General features: G+C 48.3%; 1 protein-coding gene across 1 annotated transcript in view; it reads left to right on the forward strand.

Moving 5' to 3' along the window:
• Window positions 1–1228: 1228 nt before the first annotated feature.
• Window positions 1229–19309, forward strand: part of LOC144498427 (synaptotagmin-A) — a 461824-nt gene continuing 443743 nt past the window's right edge. Inside the window, exon 1 of the mRNA XM_078219520.1 lies at window positions 1229–1348. The gene's annotated coding sequence lies outside the window, so the exon portion shown is untranslated. The remainder of the gene's footprint in view (window positions 1349–19309) is intronic.

Here is a 19309-nt window from a genome sequence, read left to right on the forward strand (position 1 = left end):
ATTGACTGGGAGACCTTCCAACTTCCTAAGGTAGTGCAACGGGATCTATTCCCCCCAGCTGAGGAGGACACGAGACTTTGCTCTAACGCCTCATCTGAAAAAATTGTCACCTCCAATTGAGCACTCCCTCAGGACTCACATGCCAGCCTCGTCTATGCACTGATGCCTATGGAATGGAATCCACATGCACAACCTTCTAATACACATGTTCCTGAGCCACAGAAAACACCTCCCAACTGATGTTGATAATAATCAGAGTAAGTGGTCTCACAAAACCAGGTTAAAGTCCAACAGGTTTATTTGGTAGCACAAGCTTTCGGAGTATTGCAACTTCATCAGGAGCGCTGCCCCCTTACCTGATGAAGGAGCGGTGCTCCAAAAGCTCATGCTACCAAATAAGCCTGTTGGACTTTAACCTGGTGTTGTGAGACTACTTACTGTGCCTACCGCATTCCAACGCCGGCAACTCCACATCGTAATACTAATCAGATCTCTGGCCAGGAGACTGCGGCTTGTCCAGAGTCAGAACACTGGCTTTATGGGCGAAAGAACTCAATATCCACCTCCCATCAACCTGTGCATTTTGCAGATAGTCATTCAAACTCATCAATTTCCATTTACTGAAACACCAACTGTGTCAGGATTGACTGGAGTATCTGAATCCCAGGACAGAGGAGATACAGTTTAATATCTCATCAGCTTAAACTTACACCCCCTCCCCCCACCCCCCCCAAAGAATATGACTGATCAGGAATGTTTGCTCTCAGTGGTGTGGTCCCATTTGGGAGCTCCATCCTTGTTGGTGCTGGGGGAGTCAGATCACAGAATTCTCCATCCACACACACACAGCCTGTAGACTGGGAGCCAGCTATCTGCTGCCACGTTGGGGCATGTTTTTCTACACGAGACATTTGCTGAATGCCTCTTGCAAGAGGAGTGCTCTGCAATGTGGAGCTGGGAAGATGAAATAAGAATTCCTCCCTATTCATTGCTGCTGAATTATAAATGCGAGGCAGCGTCTTGTGTGTCCAATCAGGCACAAGGACTCAGTGATGCAGTTATTTCTCACTGGAGGGATTCCGGAGGTGCCGCAGTAAGTCGCTCCTGTGTTAAACTGGCTATGCCCCCTTCTCCTCATCTATAAAGCTCCCAACAGGAGGAGGCTAACTCTTAGAGATAACCTCGAGAAAGCCTGGCCAGGAGAAGCAGCAAAGAAGAAGAAACGTGTCTACCATTTATTCTGTGTGTGTGTGTGTGAGAGCTCCTGTTTCCCAGACACATCCCAGCTGAACAGATTTGCTGTTTATTTTTATTATTATTTTTAAAAAGAGAGAGGACATCGTTTCAGGTAAGGCAATGCTATTATCCTGCAATGTAATGTTGGCTGTGGAAGCTGGAAGTGCAGCTCAGAGGAAGCCCATTGTGTGAGTGTGAGTGTGTGTGTGTGGAGGGGGGTTTAATTAATGTTTCCCCTCGCTGGGCAGAGGGGGAAAGGCAAGCTTGCGAATTGGGGCTGGCTGGTGTCAGGGAGCGCTGTACCGGGAAAGGACAAGTTATCTCCAGGAACCTTCACCCAGAGTGACTGGGAGGCACTCAGGGAGGGATCGGGGGTGCTGAAGCCCCCAAGATGTGTGCAGAAAGTTGAGGTGGATAACAACAACAGGAGAGCGTGGAAACTGTCGGGAATGAAGGCAGGCTGGAGCCAGAGAGAGAGCTGTGTGTGTGAGTGTGTGTGTTTGGCATCGCCACTCTTAATCAGGGACAAAACAAAAAACATGCAATCTTTCATCTGATGTGTCCTCCTTGGTGTTTCAGTGGGAAGGTGTTGTGTGGAGGTTCAGAGGCGGTGATAAGGAGATTAGCAATGGCATTTTAGCCTGCCTGAGCAATGCCTCTGTCCAAACACACTGTTCAGCTTCAAATCAGAATCAGCTGTGTAAGGTGCAAACAATTTCCCCCGGCTTCAATAAGTCTGCATTCTGCATGTTGTTGTTTTGTTAAATTCCAGACGGGCGGTGTATTAGGCAAATTCAGATGTGACTTCAGAGGGTAAAGAACAGGCTTTAATAGCCATTGGGAATCCAATCAGCACACACACTGACACACACACACTCTCTCACACTCGGCAGTCCCAGCTGAGTGCTGGATGGAGAATGAGAGGCTGAAATCTGTGGCCCTGGCTAACTGGCAAATGATTAGAGAGGCTTCCCGAAACGAGAGGAGGGACAGCGATTGGGCCAGGACTGCAGATAGATGTCGTCTCCCTGAATAAAGCGTTTGTTCTGCTGGCAAAGGGGACATGTTAGTGATAACACATCAACATATCCAGCCCTGACAGGGGGGTGGCGGGGGCGGGGGGGGGGGGGGGGGGATCAAACTGCATTCAATCTTTGCATTGCTGAGTCTCCAGAAGACAGCGTTTAAAACATTGGGGCTGAATTCTGAAGGCAGTTTGTGAAGGTCAAGGATTTTCCCTATTGCAATCACTCTGTCTATAAACTGACACCTACATGTTGATTCACTGATTTATTGTCGAGTTTGGATTGTACCAGAGCTGCGTTATACCACAAATAATATCAGCCACACACCATCAATGCTGCAGAAATGTAATTCTCTCACCGGGACAAGTCCAGTGGAGAGAGCGGCTCTTCCAGAAGGGCTGGGGATAAAGACAAGCAGGGACAAGCTCCCCAGCACTTTATATATCATTATACTTATATACAGGGGTGGGGGATGTTGTCAACTACCAACACATTTCATTTGATCTTGTCTGAAACTGGAACTTTCTGCGCTATTTGGTGGAGTCAATGTAAAGTCCATTAATAGGTTCCAGCACAATACTCACTATCTGACCACTGACTTTCATTCCCAAAGTGTAACTCCGTAAAATCTGAGAAGTTCCTCAGTATCAAACATTGAGGAATTCTCAAAGCAAACCTAGCTTTTCAAAGAATAATTTAAAAAAAACATTTCCTCCAATGACTGGACGAGAGGAAGGTGATTTTTGAACTGGATTAATAGTTTGAAACAAGTGACACATTGGGAAGGGAGGGGAACAGACTGCCGATTCATTTCATTCTCACACTCTGAGCAAGCATTCCCAGCACTCGCCCAGAAAAACATCTGAGATGGGCAGCGCTGGAGACGATGTAAGCATGGACACCCAACCCAACGCTTGCTTAGGGCACGGGAGATGCCCTAACCGAGAGAGGCTAAAAATCCCAAATATTCAGGAGAGCGGGCTCAGAAAGGGGGGGATAATTGTTTCAGATTCTTGAGAGATTAGATGAATTCAACCTGGATGATTTTTTTAAAAATTAGGCACAACTAGATAATAAGATGCAAGGTGGACAAACAGCTGAAACTGAACTTGATACTGGAATGGATTATGAAAGAGTGGAGAATAATCCTGGGTTTAAGAGGACAAAGATATGCGAGGAGCAGTTACATAACCGTGGTTTGTGTTGAAGGTTAATCTGACTGAAGTATTTAACATGGTAAATGGACTTCATTGGGGTGAATGTGGAGAAATCCACTCCCCTGGTGATGGAATCAAGAATGTAAGGGACCACAATCTTAAAAATCGATATCCGCCAATTAGGAATGAAATTGGGATGCACTTTTCCACACAAAAGGCTCTAAAAAGTCTGGAACTCACTCCGGAGAAGGATGTGGACAGTGGATATATTTTTAGATTGGAGAGTAATATTGTGAAAAATAGAATGTTCCACAGTTTGATATTTCATAGAACATAGAACATAGAACATTACAGCGCAGAACAGGCCCTTCGGCCCACGATGTTGCACCGACCAGTTAAAAAAAAAACTGTGACCCTCCAACCTAAACCAATTTCTTTTCGTCCATGAACCTATCTACGGATCTCTTAAACGCCCCCAAACTAGGCGCATTTACAACTGATGCTGGCAGGGCATTCCAATCCCTCACCACCCTCTGGGTAAAGAACCTACCCCTGACATCGGTTCTATAACTACCCCCCCTCAATTTAAAGCCATGCCCCCTCGTGCTGGATTTCTCCATCAGAGGAAAAAGGCTATCACTATCCACCCTATCTAAACCTCTAGTCATCTTATATGTTTCAATAAGATCCCCTCTTAGCCGCCGCCTTTCCAGCGAAAACAATCCCAAATCCCTCAGCCTCTCCTCATAGGATCTCCCCTCCATACCAGGCAACATCCTGGTAAACCTCCTCTGCACCCTCTCCAAAGCCTCCACATCCTTCCTGTAATGTGGGGACCAGAACTGCACACAGTACTCCAAGTGCGGCCGCACCAGAGTTGTGTACAGTTGCAACATAACGCTACGACTCCTAAATTCAATCCCCCTACCAATAAACGCCAAGACACCATATGCCTTCTTAACAACCTTATCTACTTGATTCCCAACTTTCAGGGATCTATGCACACATACACCTAGATCCCTCTGCTCCTCCACACTATTCAAAGTCCTCCCGTTAGCCCTATACTCAACACATCTGTTATTCCTACCAAAGTGAATTACCTCACACTTCTCCGCATTAAACTCCATCCGCCACCTCTCGGCCCAACTTTGCAACCTGTCTAAGTCTTCCTGCAAACTACGACACCCTTCCTCACTGTCTACCACACCACCGACTTTGGTGTCATCAGCAAATTTGCTAATCCACCCAACTATACCCTCATCCAGATCATTTCAGCCCTGCTTTTAACACCTGGAGAGAATGGTTCGAGCCTTTGGACTGAAGGCCCAACATACACCCTGCTCAATGTTGGGTTCGATTGGCTTGGTCAACCCTTCAATCAGACTGGTGTAAATCAGGCATCTGTTCAGGTTAGCGCTACCCTGTTGAGTGGTTCAGTATATTTAGTTAATACTGCAGTGTTATTGGAATAGACACGGATTAAAAATCACTCGATTTGTTGTTAAGTTTTGGTAGGAACCTTTTCCATATGCAATATGTTTTAATTGAAGCATTCTATAACAAAATATCACAAGGTGTGCCGACATTTTGTGTCAATGTGGAGGTTCTCTTGAGGATGGTTATTCTACTGCTATCCTAGTGAGAGTTAATTGGTGGAAACTGGAAAGAGTGAGATGAGGAAGCAGGCAGATACAACAGGCAAGATAAAAACAGCTATAACATTAAATAGGAGCCCCATGGGGGGAAAGTGCATTTCTACATTTGAAATTCAAACAGAAATTAACTACCAGAGGCCAGTTCATTAAAACATGAATTCAATCTCCCTCTCCGTAAACACACCCAGGATATCCAATGGTTTTGTTTTGATTTTATGCAGTATTTACTCATTTAGAATAACATTGATAAAGTGTCTGTCAAATCTCAGCAGGTCTGACAGCACCTGTGGGGAGAGAATAGAGCCGTTTCGGGTCTAGATGACCATCCGCCAGAGCAGACAGCTAGATGACCCGGCTCTGACGAAGGGTCATCCAGACTCGAAACGTTGGCTCTATTCTCTCCCCACAGATGCTGTCAGACCTGCTGAGATTTTCCAGCATTTTCTGTTTTTGTTTCAGATTCCAGCATCCGCGGTATTTTGTTTTTATCTTGCCTGTCGTATCTGCCTACTTCCTCATCTCACTCTTTCCAGTTTCCACCAATTACCTCTCACTAGGATAGCAGTAGAGTAACCATCCTCAAGAGAACCTCCACATTGACACAAAATGTCGGCACACCTTGTGATATTTTTGGTAACCAGTTTTAAGCTGTGAAATGAAGTTGTGAGTGGAATTTGCAGATAAGATTTGGTGTATTTCCAGGTACTCAGTGTTTGATTAATTCCACCTTGATTGTTTACTCTGTAGGAGTGAAAGGAAGAATGAATATGGATTGGCTGAAGGGAGTCAAAGGTGCAGAGTGGTTTGAGGGGTGAATAGGTGGACAAACAGGGATGTAGATGAATGATTGAATGGATTGACCAGGAATGTATGGACCAATAGATGCACTGGTGATGTATTTCTCCCTTTATATAGTAGGAGTAAAAAGTATCAAAGACTCTGTCCTTTTACATGGGATATATGGTACAGGAACAGACCATTTGGCCCTTCCAATCCATGCCAGCAATTATGCTCCATTCGAGCCTCCTCCCATCTTCCTGATCTAAATCGCAACCCTCTACCCCCTTCTCCCTCTAAAGCTTGTTTAGCTACCACTTCAATATATCTGTGCTATTCAATTCAAACACTCTCTGTGATAGGCCCACATTCTCACTACTCTTGAATAAAAGTGTTTCTTCTAAATTCCCTATTGGATTTTATGGTGATGAGCTCTAGTTATGATCTTCCCCATAAGAGGAAACATTCTGTATCCACAAAATCTTTCATCATTTTGAAGACCTCTGTAAGGTCATTCCTCATCCACCCATTTTACAAGTGAAAAGAGATCTAGGGGGTGATCTTACCAAAACAATTCTAAATGCTGAACGAGTGTGAAAACAGGAGAGTTTCAGATCCGTTTTTTCAGCAAAGCCACAAATGAAATTCTACACCGCTCAGTGCAAAGAATGATGCACGATCTGATTCCCGCCAATAGAGGTAATGCACAGAGTCTATTCTCGCTGGAAAAGTCAGCTGCTCATACTAAAGGGTACTACCGTGCATGCACAGATCTCACCACTCTGTGCAACAGAACAGGGAGGTCTGTCTGGCATCCTCACCACCCTGTACACCACCCCAATACCGCCCCGCACCCCAAGCCTGGTCTCATCCCCCCCCCCCCCACCGATCACTCCCCAGAATCACAGAATCACCCCCTTCATGATGCTCCCCCTTCATTCCCGATGTGTAGGCCCGCACATTTCTGGTACTGCCCTTGCAAATCTACTCTGCACTCTCTCCAGTGCCTCCGTACCCTTTTTATAACCTGGTGACCAGAAGTGCACACGGTACTTCCTAAATGTGCATCTAACTGAGGTTTCATACGGGTTCAGCCTAACGTCCCTACTTTTCAATTCTATCCCTCTTGAAACAAAACCCAGTGCTTGGTTGGTTTGTTTTTAATGTCCTCGAGATGTTCTTCTGTTCTCTCCTTGAAAAAAGATTCCTTTTTTCTCTCCCACTGCTGTTAAGTTGACTAGTTTGGAATTCCCTGGGCGTGTTCTATTCCCTCCTCTTCGAGATAGGAATTACATTAGCTATACGTCAGTCCTGTTTTTCTAACATTAGTGAGTTAGCAATGCCCCTACTGTCCCTCCCATGAATTATTTCAAAATATGTGGATACAATCCATCAAGACCAGGGATTTTATCCTCTTTAGGTTTGTTTAGTTTATTGAATACATCCCCATTTGAAATATACTTCTCTAATTGTCCATCTCATCATTCAGTGGCATATCTTTCAATTCGATTTCTCTGGTAAATAAACTAATTATTTAATATTTCCGCCATCTCTTAATCATTACCTGTGCTTTAATCCTGTCGACCCCTTAATGGTCATGTTGCCATCACAGTGTCCCTTTTATATTGATGTGTCTGTAAGATATTTTATTTATTTTGCTTGATATTTCAATGTCATTATTCTCCCTAATTACTCTTTGACTTGTCTCCTAATTGCTTGATATTCTCTCCTATCCAGCGTTGCTCTGCTCTGGCTTTGATGTTTGCCTCTTCACTAATCCTCAATTGTTGCCTCATGTTTTTATTCACCCATGAAGTCTCACTCGTGTTTAGTTTGTTCTGTCCCCCTTTCATCTCAAATTGCTCCTTTTACTCCTGCTTCGATTTCTTATATTCTAAATGCATTAAGAAAATTAAAAAACAAAATATAAATGAAACATATTGAAACTAAAGTAGAACATCAATGAGTGCCATCGCTGTGTTTATGTAGAAGCAGGTATTGATTGTCTGGAGATGCCACAGAGGTACATTAAATCCCAAGTATTAAGAGGGATAGTGAAGCAGCAGAAATAATTTACTAGAATGATGCCGTTTCTGAGAGGCTTTGTGTATCAGGAATGCTTGAGCAGCTGGTATGGTCGGGTCTTACTGTTTTGGAATGGAGTTGATTGGGTAGAGTCAGAGATGTTCCCACTTTTGGTTGGTGAAGGATGTGGATGGAACCAGAAACTGAAGATATTCACAAATAAATCCAATCGGGAATTCAGGAAAAACTTCTTTACCCAGAGAGTGGGGAGAATGTTGAATTTGCTACCTCAGAATATTTGGGGTGTATAACATTGGTGCATTTAAAGTTTGTTTATTAGTCACAAGTAGGCTTACATTAACACTGCAATGAAGTCACTGTGAAAATCCCCTAATCGCCACACTCTGGTGACTGTTCGGGTTCCCTGAGGGAGAATTTAGCACGGCCAATGCATCTAACCAACATGTCTTTCAGACTGTGGGAGGAAACCAGAGCACCCGGAGGAAACCCACGCAGACACGGGGAGAACGTGCAGACTCCGCACAGACAGTGACCCGAGACGGGAATCGAACCTGGGTCCCTGGCGCTGTGAGGCAGCAGTGCTAACCACTGTGTCACCGTGCTGCCCCGGGTCCCTGGCGCTGAGGCAGCAGTGCTAACCACTGTGTCACCGTGCCGCCCCGGGTCCCTGGCGCTGTGAGACAGCAGTGTGAACCACTGTGTCACCGTGCTGCCCCGGGTCCCTGGCGCTGAGGCAGCAGTGCTAACCACTGTGTCACCATGCCACCCTGGGTCCCTGGCACTGTGAGACAGCAGTGCCACCGTGCTGCCCCCAGTGGATGCTCAATTAAAACAGGAGGAATGGAAGGATTAGGTGACGGGGTGAGATGCTGAAGCATGGATTAAGGTTCGTGTGTGGAATAGATATTTTGTTGTTGTGCTAAGTGACCTGTTTCTGTGTTATAAATAGTATAAAAGTGATGTGATACATTGTTCAAACCTCAAACTCGCCAGCTTAAAACTATCAGTTCAACCGTGAATAAATCCAATCTGAAACTGGATATAATTCCGAAGGAAGTCTGATTATTTTAAACTGGGAAGCTGGATTTGCTTATTTTGTTCCATCATGAAGCAGCTATACTTGCAATGTACTTCACTAAATGTCAGGGGGAATCATTTGCAGGCAAATTGTAGATGCCCATGTAAGCAGCTATTGTGAGAGGAAGCTTTATTCATCTCAAACAAGTGGAACGTGCAATGTAAAAGTCAGTTCCTGAAGGTGTAGCAGATGTGGAGTGTTGTCAATAACTCTGGATTAGGATCAGGAGTTGATGGCATCTGTTCAGAAGCTCTCTGAAGCTTTCTTTAACCGTGGCTCTTTAAAGCTTTGTGACTCGGCCAATCAAACCGAGTATGTGCCGACAGGTGTTTAGGGCAAGAGAGAAAATAATCAGTTTTGTGTTTTTGAGAATGTAATGTCTGCAGCCAGGAGAACAAAGCCACTGGTGGTTTCTAACACATTGTAATTGAGTTCCCATAGCCACGCTTGTACCGCATTGATGTCTATGGTAAACAACCCATTAAAACTGCATTGAGCTCCTGCTGCTGGGATTTTTTATTTGAAGATTTTCTCTTTTTTGCTTTTTAGAATTATTTGCTCCTGAGTTACCAGCCTTTTGCTCAGTGGGTCACATTCCCACCTCTGAGACTAAAACTCATTCAGATTTGATAGCCACTCAAAGAACAAAGAGCAGTACAGCACAGGAACAGGCCCTTCGGCCCACCAAGCCTGTGCCAATCATGATGCGCTAACCAAACTTAAAAAAAACCCTCTGCCCTTACTCGGTCCGTATCCCTCTGTTCCCTCCCTATTCATGCACCCATCCAGAGGCCTCTTAAATGTTGCTAATGTGCCTGCTTCCACCACCTCCTCTGGCAGCGCGTTCCAGGCACCCACCACTCCAATCAGTTCAGGTGCTCATGGAGCAGGTCAAAGTCCTAGGCTGACACTCAGTGGAACACTTGTAGCTGTGGGTGGGTGCTCCAGACTGTGTGGGTGGTGGGAGCCCATAAAGCCCACCCACCATGAGAATGTGTGTTATCTCCTGTTAATCAGCTTACAAACCCTACCATTGTTGTCTGATTTCAAGAAGAAATTAGATATCACTCTTGGGGCTAAAGGGATCAAGGGATATGGGGGGAAGGGGGGATCAGGATATTGAATTCGATGATCAGCCATGATCATAATGAATGGTGGGGGAGACTCAAAGGGCCGAATGGCCTTCTTCTGTTTCTAGTTTCTATGTTTCTCGAGTATTGGCTGAGCGAAGGAGTGACGAAATGAAATTTTAGTTTATCCACAAAGCACAATTTGCAAAGTGGGTGACTTGGATAACTTAACCCACTGTCCTCTCCCCACAGGCAGGAGACAATTCTTTCTTTTTCCCCTTCACTGGTCTCACCTTTTGCCTAGTTTGATGCTGAGAACATTGTGGGAGCAGCTTCACCCCATGGGCTGCAGGGGTACAAGAGGAGGACGCACTGTCACCCTCTTAGGGTAACAACAGATGGACAAAAACACCAGCAAAACCTGCCAGCGAATTTCAGAAAATAAACCCAGAAATGTTAGCAGATGGAGGCCATTCGGCCCTCATTGCTTGTGTTGCATTTCAGTCTCTCGTGTGGGCTGATTTTACGAGCCCATTATTCTGCTGTTTCTGTATGTTCTTATTTTTAAAGTGGACAGTGAAAACACATCCGGTCCCTGCTGGGCTTTCTGTCTGATTTTATTCCGATGGTGGCGTGTTCGACCATTTGAGGGCAGTAAAATTACCACCATGCTACTGCCCATGCACTCTCGTGGAGCAAATCTGAATAATAATAATCAATATCTTATCCCAGTAATGGAATAACTCGCTTCAATATGGGGCCAGCTTTGGCTCAGTGCGTCACAGGGTAATACGTTCAGGGTGCCACTCCAGATATTTGAGCATTTAATCTGGTTTGACACTCCTGCAGCAGTGCTGCACTGTCAGAGGTGCCAATTTTTTAGACGCACTCTCAGGTGGACATATCGGCTGGAATTTACCGCCTTGCCTGCTACAGGAATCAGACCCGGCGAGGGGCGGACCACGGAAAGGTCCGTTGACCTTGGGTGGGATTTTATGGTTTTGGAACGAGTGAGGCTGTAAATTCCTGCCCGATGAATCCGAAGGGAGTATTTTGAAGAAGAGCAAAAGATTTAACCCCAGTGTCACGGAATCAAAATTTGTCCCTTAACCAAGATGACAAAAGCAATGATTCTGTCAGAACCTCCCTTCTGCAGGTGGGATCTTGCTGTGTGCTAACTGGTTGCTGCATTTCCTACATCACAACAACAAGTACACTTCAGGTGTTCTTCAGGTGAAACTAGAACTAGGGGACATAGCCTCAAAATAAGGGGGAGCAGATTTAGGACTGAGTTGAGGAGGAACTTCTTCACACAAAGGGTTGTGAATCTGTGGAATTCCCTGCCCAGTGAAGCAGTTGAGGCTACCTCATTGAATGTTTTTAAGGCAAGGATAGATACATTTTTGAACAATAAAGGAATTAAGGGTTATGGTGAGCGGGCAGGTAAGTGGAGCTGAGTCCACAAAAAGATCAGCCATGATCTTATTGAATGGCGGAGCAAGCTCGAGGGGCCAGATGGCCTACTCCTGCTCCTAGTTCTTATGTTCTTATTGGCTGTAAAGCGATGTGGGACATCCTGAGGTTGGGAAAGGCGCTATATAAATGGAAATCTTTTTCCAATTTGTAAAACTCAGAAAGAAGCACTGACACTGCCGGGAGTGATGGAGTTCCAACCAATCTGATTGGCTGGCAGCGGCCAAGGGAGGGACCTTCTCCCCAGTGGTGGGGGCAGAATTCTCACTGCTTCTGTTTGGCCCACCCGCAGTGTGTTATGGGAGCAGGTGGGTTGGCGTGGAGTGGATTGATTTCACACCGACACTGCTTCTGGGAGAGAGGCGGGGGGAGGTGGGGAGGTGGCGGCAGGGGTGGGGGGGGGGGGGGGGGGCGGTGTTGAGTAGTCATTTCTCCTCATTCCCCAAGCAATAGGTTTCTGCCCATTGAAATGGGAATGTCAGCCAGGACTTTATCCTGGAGTTTCTGAAGTGGGTCTTAACCCTGCATCTTTCTGACTCCAAGGTGTGAATGCTACCACTGACCCAAGGCTGATAGGATGTGGGCATCACTGGCTAGGCCAGCAGTTATTGCCCATCCGTAATTGCCCTTGAACTGAGTGGCTTGTTAGGTGACTTCAGAGGGGCAGTTAGGGGTCAACCACATTACTATGGTGCTGGAGTCACAGGTAGGCCAGACCTGGTAAGGACGGCAGATTTCCTTCCCTAAAGGACATCAGTGAACCAGATGGGTTTTTCCGACAATCGACAATGGTTTCATGATCATCATAAGGCTGTTAATTCTGGAAAAGTCTTCTAGATGAGCATGGTTCGAGGAGCTGTTCTGCCCAACATAGTGAATCTTAGAATCCCTACAGTACAGAAAGAGGCCATTCGGCCCATCGAGTCTGAACCGACCACAATCCCACCCAGGCCCTACCCCCATATCCCTACATATTTACCCACTAATCCCTCTAATCTACACATCCCAGGACACTAAGGGCAATTTTAGCATGGCCAATCAACCTAACCCACACATCTTTGGACTGTGGGAGGAAACCAGAGCACCCGGAGGAAACCCACGCAGACACGAGGAGAATGTGCAAACTCCACACAGACAGTGACCCAAGCCGGGAATCGAACCCAGGTCCCTGGAGCTGTGAAGCAGCAGTGCTGACCACTGTGCTACCGTGCCGCCCTGTTAAATGTTAAAATGAACTTTAAGAGATGCTGCCACAATTCCAAACGGAGTCAGTGAAGGTGCTGCCAGGGTCAGGGACTATCCTGGGTGTAACCCGGAAGTGAAGGATTTAAATCTCCACTTCCTCACTCCCACACAAATGAAAGTGAAATTCTGAAAGACAGAGAGACTGGCACATGGCAGCGCTGCTCCTGTCCCGACTGGGTGGACAGCACAAAGGCAAAGCAATGGTATGTTCTAGAAACACATCGGGAGAGAAGAGGAAAATATGATTGGATTCTGAGGCCGTGTACAATTGAACTCAACTCAATCCGAATGGTGTCTGTGCTGAAAATGTATATTTCTAACGAGCCTTGTTAGTGTCTGAACGATAGGTTGACAGTTCACCCACTGCTTGCAGAATACAAACCAGTTCAAGTTAACACGCTGACCATTTTCCGAACCTTCTGTTTCTGTTCTACATTTTGAGCATTTGCAGTTTTGTTTTTCTTTCTTAATTCTGCCATCTCACCCAGCAGGGCCACGGGTCGCGATGGGAAATGGAAATGTGCTGTAGATTCTGAGGGGGGTTTCTGTCTGACTGCTCGTTAACGTACAGGGAATTTGATTCCGCACCTATTCATACAAAGTACAAATCGTTTCATTATAACTTGGGAACCACATGGAGCTGATTTTCAAAATGAATAGCCGGACAGGGGGAGGCCATTCAGCCCATCAGCCTTGTTCCACCATTCAATTAGACCATGACTGAACTCCATTTAGCCACCTTTGATCCATGACCCTTGATGCCCTTACCCAATAAATACTCATCGCGTTTCTGTTTTACATTGCTTTTGGAGTGTAAAGTTATTATCTGGCACCTCTAAGTCAGAAGGCTGCACATTCACAGAATCTCAGCTGATACTCCAGTGTCTGATGGAGTGCCGACCAGCCAGAGGTACCATTTTTCAAATGAAATGTTAAACTGAGTGTATGCCCTCTTAGTGAGTGTAAGCGGTCCTATGGCACTGCCCCAGTGTAAAGCTGGTGAAAGGATGATCTGATTAATATCAAGTTGCCATTTGCTATTTCCGACATGACCATAGAACCAGAGAAAAGTTACATCACAGAAGGAGGCCATTTGGCCCATCTTGTCCATGCCAGCCTGAGGACATCCAGGTGCCCTTTCTAATCCCACCTTCCTGTACCCGGCCCGTAGCCCTTTAGCTTCCAGTACTTAAGGTGCAGATCCAGGTACTTTTGAAAAGGGTTTGGGGTCTCCACCTCTACCACCAACTCAGGCAGTGAATTCCAGACACCCACCACCCTCTGCATAAAAAAAGTTCTTCCTCTGCACCTTCTGCCACTTATCCTGAATCTATGTCCCTGGCTCCAGAATTCTCCAAGGGAAACAATTTTATCCTGTCCACTCTATCTCTTCCCCTGATAATTTTATACACCTCTATCAAGTCACTCCTCAGCCCTCTTTGTTCCAAGAAAAATAGCCTCAACCTATCCAATCTCTCCTCAGAGCTACACTTTTTCAGCCCTGGCCACACTCTTGTGAACCTCCTCTGCACTCTCTCCAAAGTAATTACATCCTTCCTGTAATATGATGACCAGAACTGCACACACTACTCCAGCTGTGACCTCACCAGTGTTTACATCTGTGATCACACCTCAAAGAGTATTTAATTGGCTCTGAGTGCTTTCAGACATTCAGAAAGGTGGTTTATAGAAATGTAGGTTTGCTCCCTCGGATATTTTAGATGAAAAGTGTCATTCTCCTTAGAAATAAAGATACGATGGCTCATTCAATTTTCAAATGTTCCTTATTCTTTGCCCCATTTGTTATGAGGAATGGCAGTGGTATTATTGTGTTATTTAACTCTGATTTGCCTGTTGTGACATATCCCTAAGCACCCACACACACAGCCGCCTCAGGAAGTGAGTCTTGACTGCTTTTTACATCTTCCTCATTAGCAATGTGGGAGTGGGTAGGAAGGAACAATGTTCTTTGATGACGATCTCAGTGCAATAGCTACCTCATTCAGCATCTGAAGATTAAGCAGCAACTCAATGACAGGAGACAGCGAGAGAAGGAATTGAACTGTGGGCGGGCATTTGGCAGGTTACTACCAGCGACAAGAAGACTGATAATGTGTGCTGGGGAAGATTGACAGTTTTCTTACCCACCCAACTCTTTCCTGCAGCATTGATTATTTGATTGTTTGGCTTGGTATCTAGTCTAGGCCTACAACAACTTATTTATATAGAACCTTTAACGGAATAAAACGTTCTCAGGACAGTTCCAAATAGCCGTGATATTGGCAATGCAGGTAGCAAAGTGTGAATTTTCCAGAAAGCTCAATCTGTTTTTTAACCTCAGTCTATTATCGTTCAGTCACAATTCAACAGTTCCTTTCCAGGCCATACTCGGCACAGTGGCAGCAGGCTGTAGCCAAGGCTCCTTCCTCAGCATCTTCCAGACCCGTGGCTTCTACCACCTAGAAAGACAAGAGAACCACACCCTCCAATCTCACACCATCCTGACTTGGAAATGTATCACACACGTCAGATGGTTATAAGAACATAAGAACATAAGAAATAGGAGCAGGAGTAGGCCATCTAGCCCCTCGAGCCTGCCCCGCCATTCAATAAGATCATGGCTGATCTGAAGTGGATCAGTACCACTTACCCGCCTGATCCCTATAACCCCTAATTCCCTTACCGATCAGGAATCCATCTATCCGTGATTTAAACATATTTAACGAGGTAGCCTCCACCACTTCAGTGGGCAGAGAATTCCAGAGATTCACCACCCTCAGAGAGAAGAAGTTCCTCCTCAACTCTGTCCTAAACCGACCCCCCTTTATTTTGAGGCTGTGCCCTCTAGTTCTGGTTTCCTTTCTAAGTGGAAAGAATCTCTCCACCTCTACCCTATCCAGCCCCTTCATTATCTTATAGGTCTCTATAAGATCACCCCTCAGCCTTCTAAATTCCAACGAATACAAACCCAATCTGCTCAGTCTCTCCTCATAATCAACACCCCTCATCTCTGGTATCAACCTGGTGAACCTTCTCTGCTGTCTTACTGTTCCAACTGTCTTACAGTCAGTTACTCAGAAAAGGTTCCAATAGTAACCATTCCTAACTTGTGCCAAGAATAGTACTCACAGGATCCACTGACTGACCACTTGACCCCCGTACTGACCACCCGAAAGTACCCACTGACCACATAATTCCCCACATGGACCACACACCCCCACTAACTGAACACCTCCCCCAATCCTTACAAACTTGCCTTCTCCCTGGCTTCTCAAATTGGATGGACCTTTAACTCTGTTTGTTTTATGACAGCTTGTTCTGCAAAGACTTGCTGACCTGTGAGTCAGCTCGGGAAACCACTGCGCTCATAGAATCATAGAATCCCTACAGTGCAGAAGGAGGCCATTCGGCCCATCGAGTCTGCACTGACCACATTCCTACCTAGGCCCATTCCCCATAACCCCATGTATTTACCAGAGCTAGTCCCCTTGACACTAAGGGGCAATTTAGCATGGCCAATCCACCTAACCCACATATCTTTGGACTGTGGGAGGGTAAGAAGGGCACGGTGGCACTGTGGTTAGCACTGCTGCCTCACAGCGCCAGAGACCTGGGTTCGATCCCCAGCTTTGGGTCACTGTCTGTGTGGAGTTTGCACATTCTCCCCGCATCTGCGTGGGTTTCCTCCGGGTGCTCCGGTTTCCTCCCACAGTCCAAAGATGTGTGGGTTAGGTGGATTGGCCATGCTAAATTGCCCCTTAGTGTCACGGGGACTAGCTACGATAAATGCATGGAGTTATGGGGATAGGGCCTAGGTGGGATTGTGGTCGGTGCAGACCCGATGGGCGGAATGGCCTCCTTCTGCACTGCAGGATTCTATGATTCAATATATCCAATGAACCTGTTTAACTTAATTCATGGGATGTGGGTGTTACTGGCTAGGCCAGCATTTATTGCCCATCCCTCATTGTCTTCTTGAACCACTGCAGTCCATGTGGTGTAGGTACACCCACCATGCTGTTAGGGAGTGGAGTTCCAGGATTTTGGCCCAGAACATTAGCCTGGGCCTTTGGATTACTACCCCAGTAACATTACCAATAAGCCACCCTCTACCCTTAAGTCTCCACTGCAAATCCTGACCCACCCTGTGGTGCAGTGCTGAGTGTGTGCTGCACTGTCACAGATGCGGTAAACGGGGTTCCAGTCTGTCCCCTGAGGTGAATGTGAAAGCTTCAGTGGCACTATTTGACAGTTAGAACAGGGGTGTTCTCCCAGATATTGTGAACAATATTTATTTGTCAACGTACATCATTGAGAGAGAAAGGAGAATTTTAACTGGCGCAGGATTCCGACTCGGGAAGAGTGTGAAGCGTGACTGCTCTTCACTCTGTGACTTTAGTTCCTGCTCCTCAGCTACTTTTGTGCAAGTCAGTTCCCCATTATTATAAAGAATTTCACTGGCTGGAATAGAGTGCTTTAGGACATTGTGAAAGACTCGACATGAATGCATCCCAAATGCTCTCCTCCGCTCTTTATCTCATTCTGTTATCATTCTGCTGGGTAGAAAACAGGGGAGCAGGGGGAAAGCGTGGGGGGGGGGCAGGGTGCCAACATACATGGGGGAAATGCATGGGGGCGGAGGGGGAAAGTGCGCGAGCGGGCGGGGGGAAAGCGCACGAGGGGGTGGGGGGGGAAAGCGCGCGAGGGAAACGCGTGAGGGGGCTGGGGAAAGTGGGCAGGGGGAAAGCACGCGAGGGGGAAGCGCGCGAGAGAGGGCGGGGGGAAAGCACGCTAGGGGGCAGGGGGGAAGCGCGCGAGGGGGAAGCGCGCGAGAAGGCGGGGGGAAAGCGCGCTAGGGGGCAGGGGGGAAGCGCGTGAGGGGGCGGGGGGGAAACGCGCGAGGGGGCGGGGGGAAGCGCACGAGGGGGCGGGGGGAAGCGCGCGAGGGGGCGGGGGAAGCGCGCGAGGGGGCGGGGGGGAAGCACGCGAGGGGGCGGGGGGGAAGCGCGCGAGGGGGCGGGGGGAAGCGCGCGAGTGGGCGGGGGGGAAGCGCGCGAGGGGGAAGCGCGCGAGGGGGCGGGGGGGAAGCGCGCGAGGGGGCGGGGGGAAGCGCGCGAGGGGGCAGGGGGGAGAAGCGTGCGAGGGGGCAGGGGGGGAAGCGCGCGAGGAGGCGGGGAGGGGTAGTGCGCGAGGGGGAAGGGGGGAAGCGTGCGAGGGGGCGGGGGGAGCGTGCGAGGGGGCGGGGGGAGCGTGCGAGGGGGCGGAGGGAGCGTGCGAGGGGGCGGGGGAGCGTGCGAGGGGGCGGGGGGAGCGTGCGAGGGGACGGGGGAAGCGTGCGAGGGGGCAGGGGGAGCGTGCGAGGGGGCGGGGGGGAAGCGCGTGAGGGGGCGGGGGGGAAGCGCGTGAGGGGGCGGGGGGGAAGCGCGTGAGGGGGCAGGGGGGAAGCGTGTGAGGGGGCGGGGGGAAGCGCGTGAGGGGGCGGGGAGGAAGCGCGTGAGGGTGCAGGGGGGGAAGCGCGTGAGGGGGCGGGGGGAAGCGCGTGAGGGGGCGGGGGGAAGCGCGTGAGGGGGCGGGGGGAAGCGCGTAAGGGGGCGAGGGGGAAGCGCGTGAGGGGGCGGGGGAAGCGCGTGAGGGGGTGGGCGGGAGAAGCGCGTGAGGGGGTGGGGGGGAAAGACGTGCGAGGGGGTGGGGGGGAAGCACACGAGGGGGTGGGGGGGGGAAAGACGCTAGAGGGGGCGAGGGGAGCGCGCGAGGGGGCGAGGGGAGCGCGCGAGGGGGCAGGGGAGGAAGCGCGCGAGGGGATGGGGTGAAGCGTGCAAGGGGGTGGGGGTAAGCACGCGAGGGGGGGTGGGGAGGAAGCGCACGAGGGGGTGGGGGGGTGGGGGGAAGCTCTTGAGGGGGCGTGGAAGCACTCGTGGGGGTGGGGGGCTGGGGGTGAAGCACGCGAGGGGGGGCGGCGAGGAAGCGCGCCAGTCGGGCGGGGGAAACATGCGCGGGAAACGGGAGTTGCGTTTTCTCCCGGATCTTTTATCCTTTCCCATTTGCCTTTTTGTCATTGTTTGTACAAATTAATTTCTTCCTTTCCAGTTGAGTACGAGTGCGGCACAGACCATTACTGTCATCTTGGCTATTTTGAGAAAACTCGTTTCAGTCCGTGATTGTATTTTGTTTCAAGTCGACTGATTTCCATCTCTTGCAATAACATTTTTGAACAATGTTGAAGGAGGGAAATCCTGGAATTAAAAACAACACAAAAAGGCTGGTTTCTGAGGTTTTTTAAGCATTCTGAGATTTGTTGTCCACACATTTCCCAATCCCAATGTCCATCTCACTTAAACGTCAGAGGCTGAGGGCGACTTGATAGAAGTTTAGAAAATTATGAGAGGCAGGGATAGCTGGAGTCTCTTTCCCAGGGTAGAAATGTCTATTACTGGGGAACATGGGTTGAAGGTTACAGGGGATGTGAGAGACAAGAGGGGGGGTGTGATTCACCAGCGATCGGGGAGGGGGGGATCGCGGGGCTGGCCAGCGATTGAGCTGACCAGCG

The sequence above is a fragment of the Mustelus asterias genome, chromosome 9 (genome assembly GCF_964213995.1).
Source record: "Mustelus asterias chromosome 9, sMusAst1.hap1.1, whole genome shotgun sequence".
Classification (NCBI taxonomy): Eukaryota; Metazoa; Chordata; class Chondrichthyes; order Carcharhiniformes; family Triakidae; genus Mustelus; species Mustelus asterias.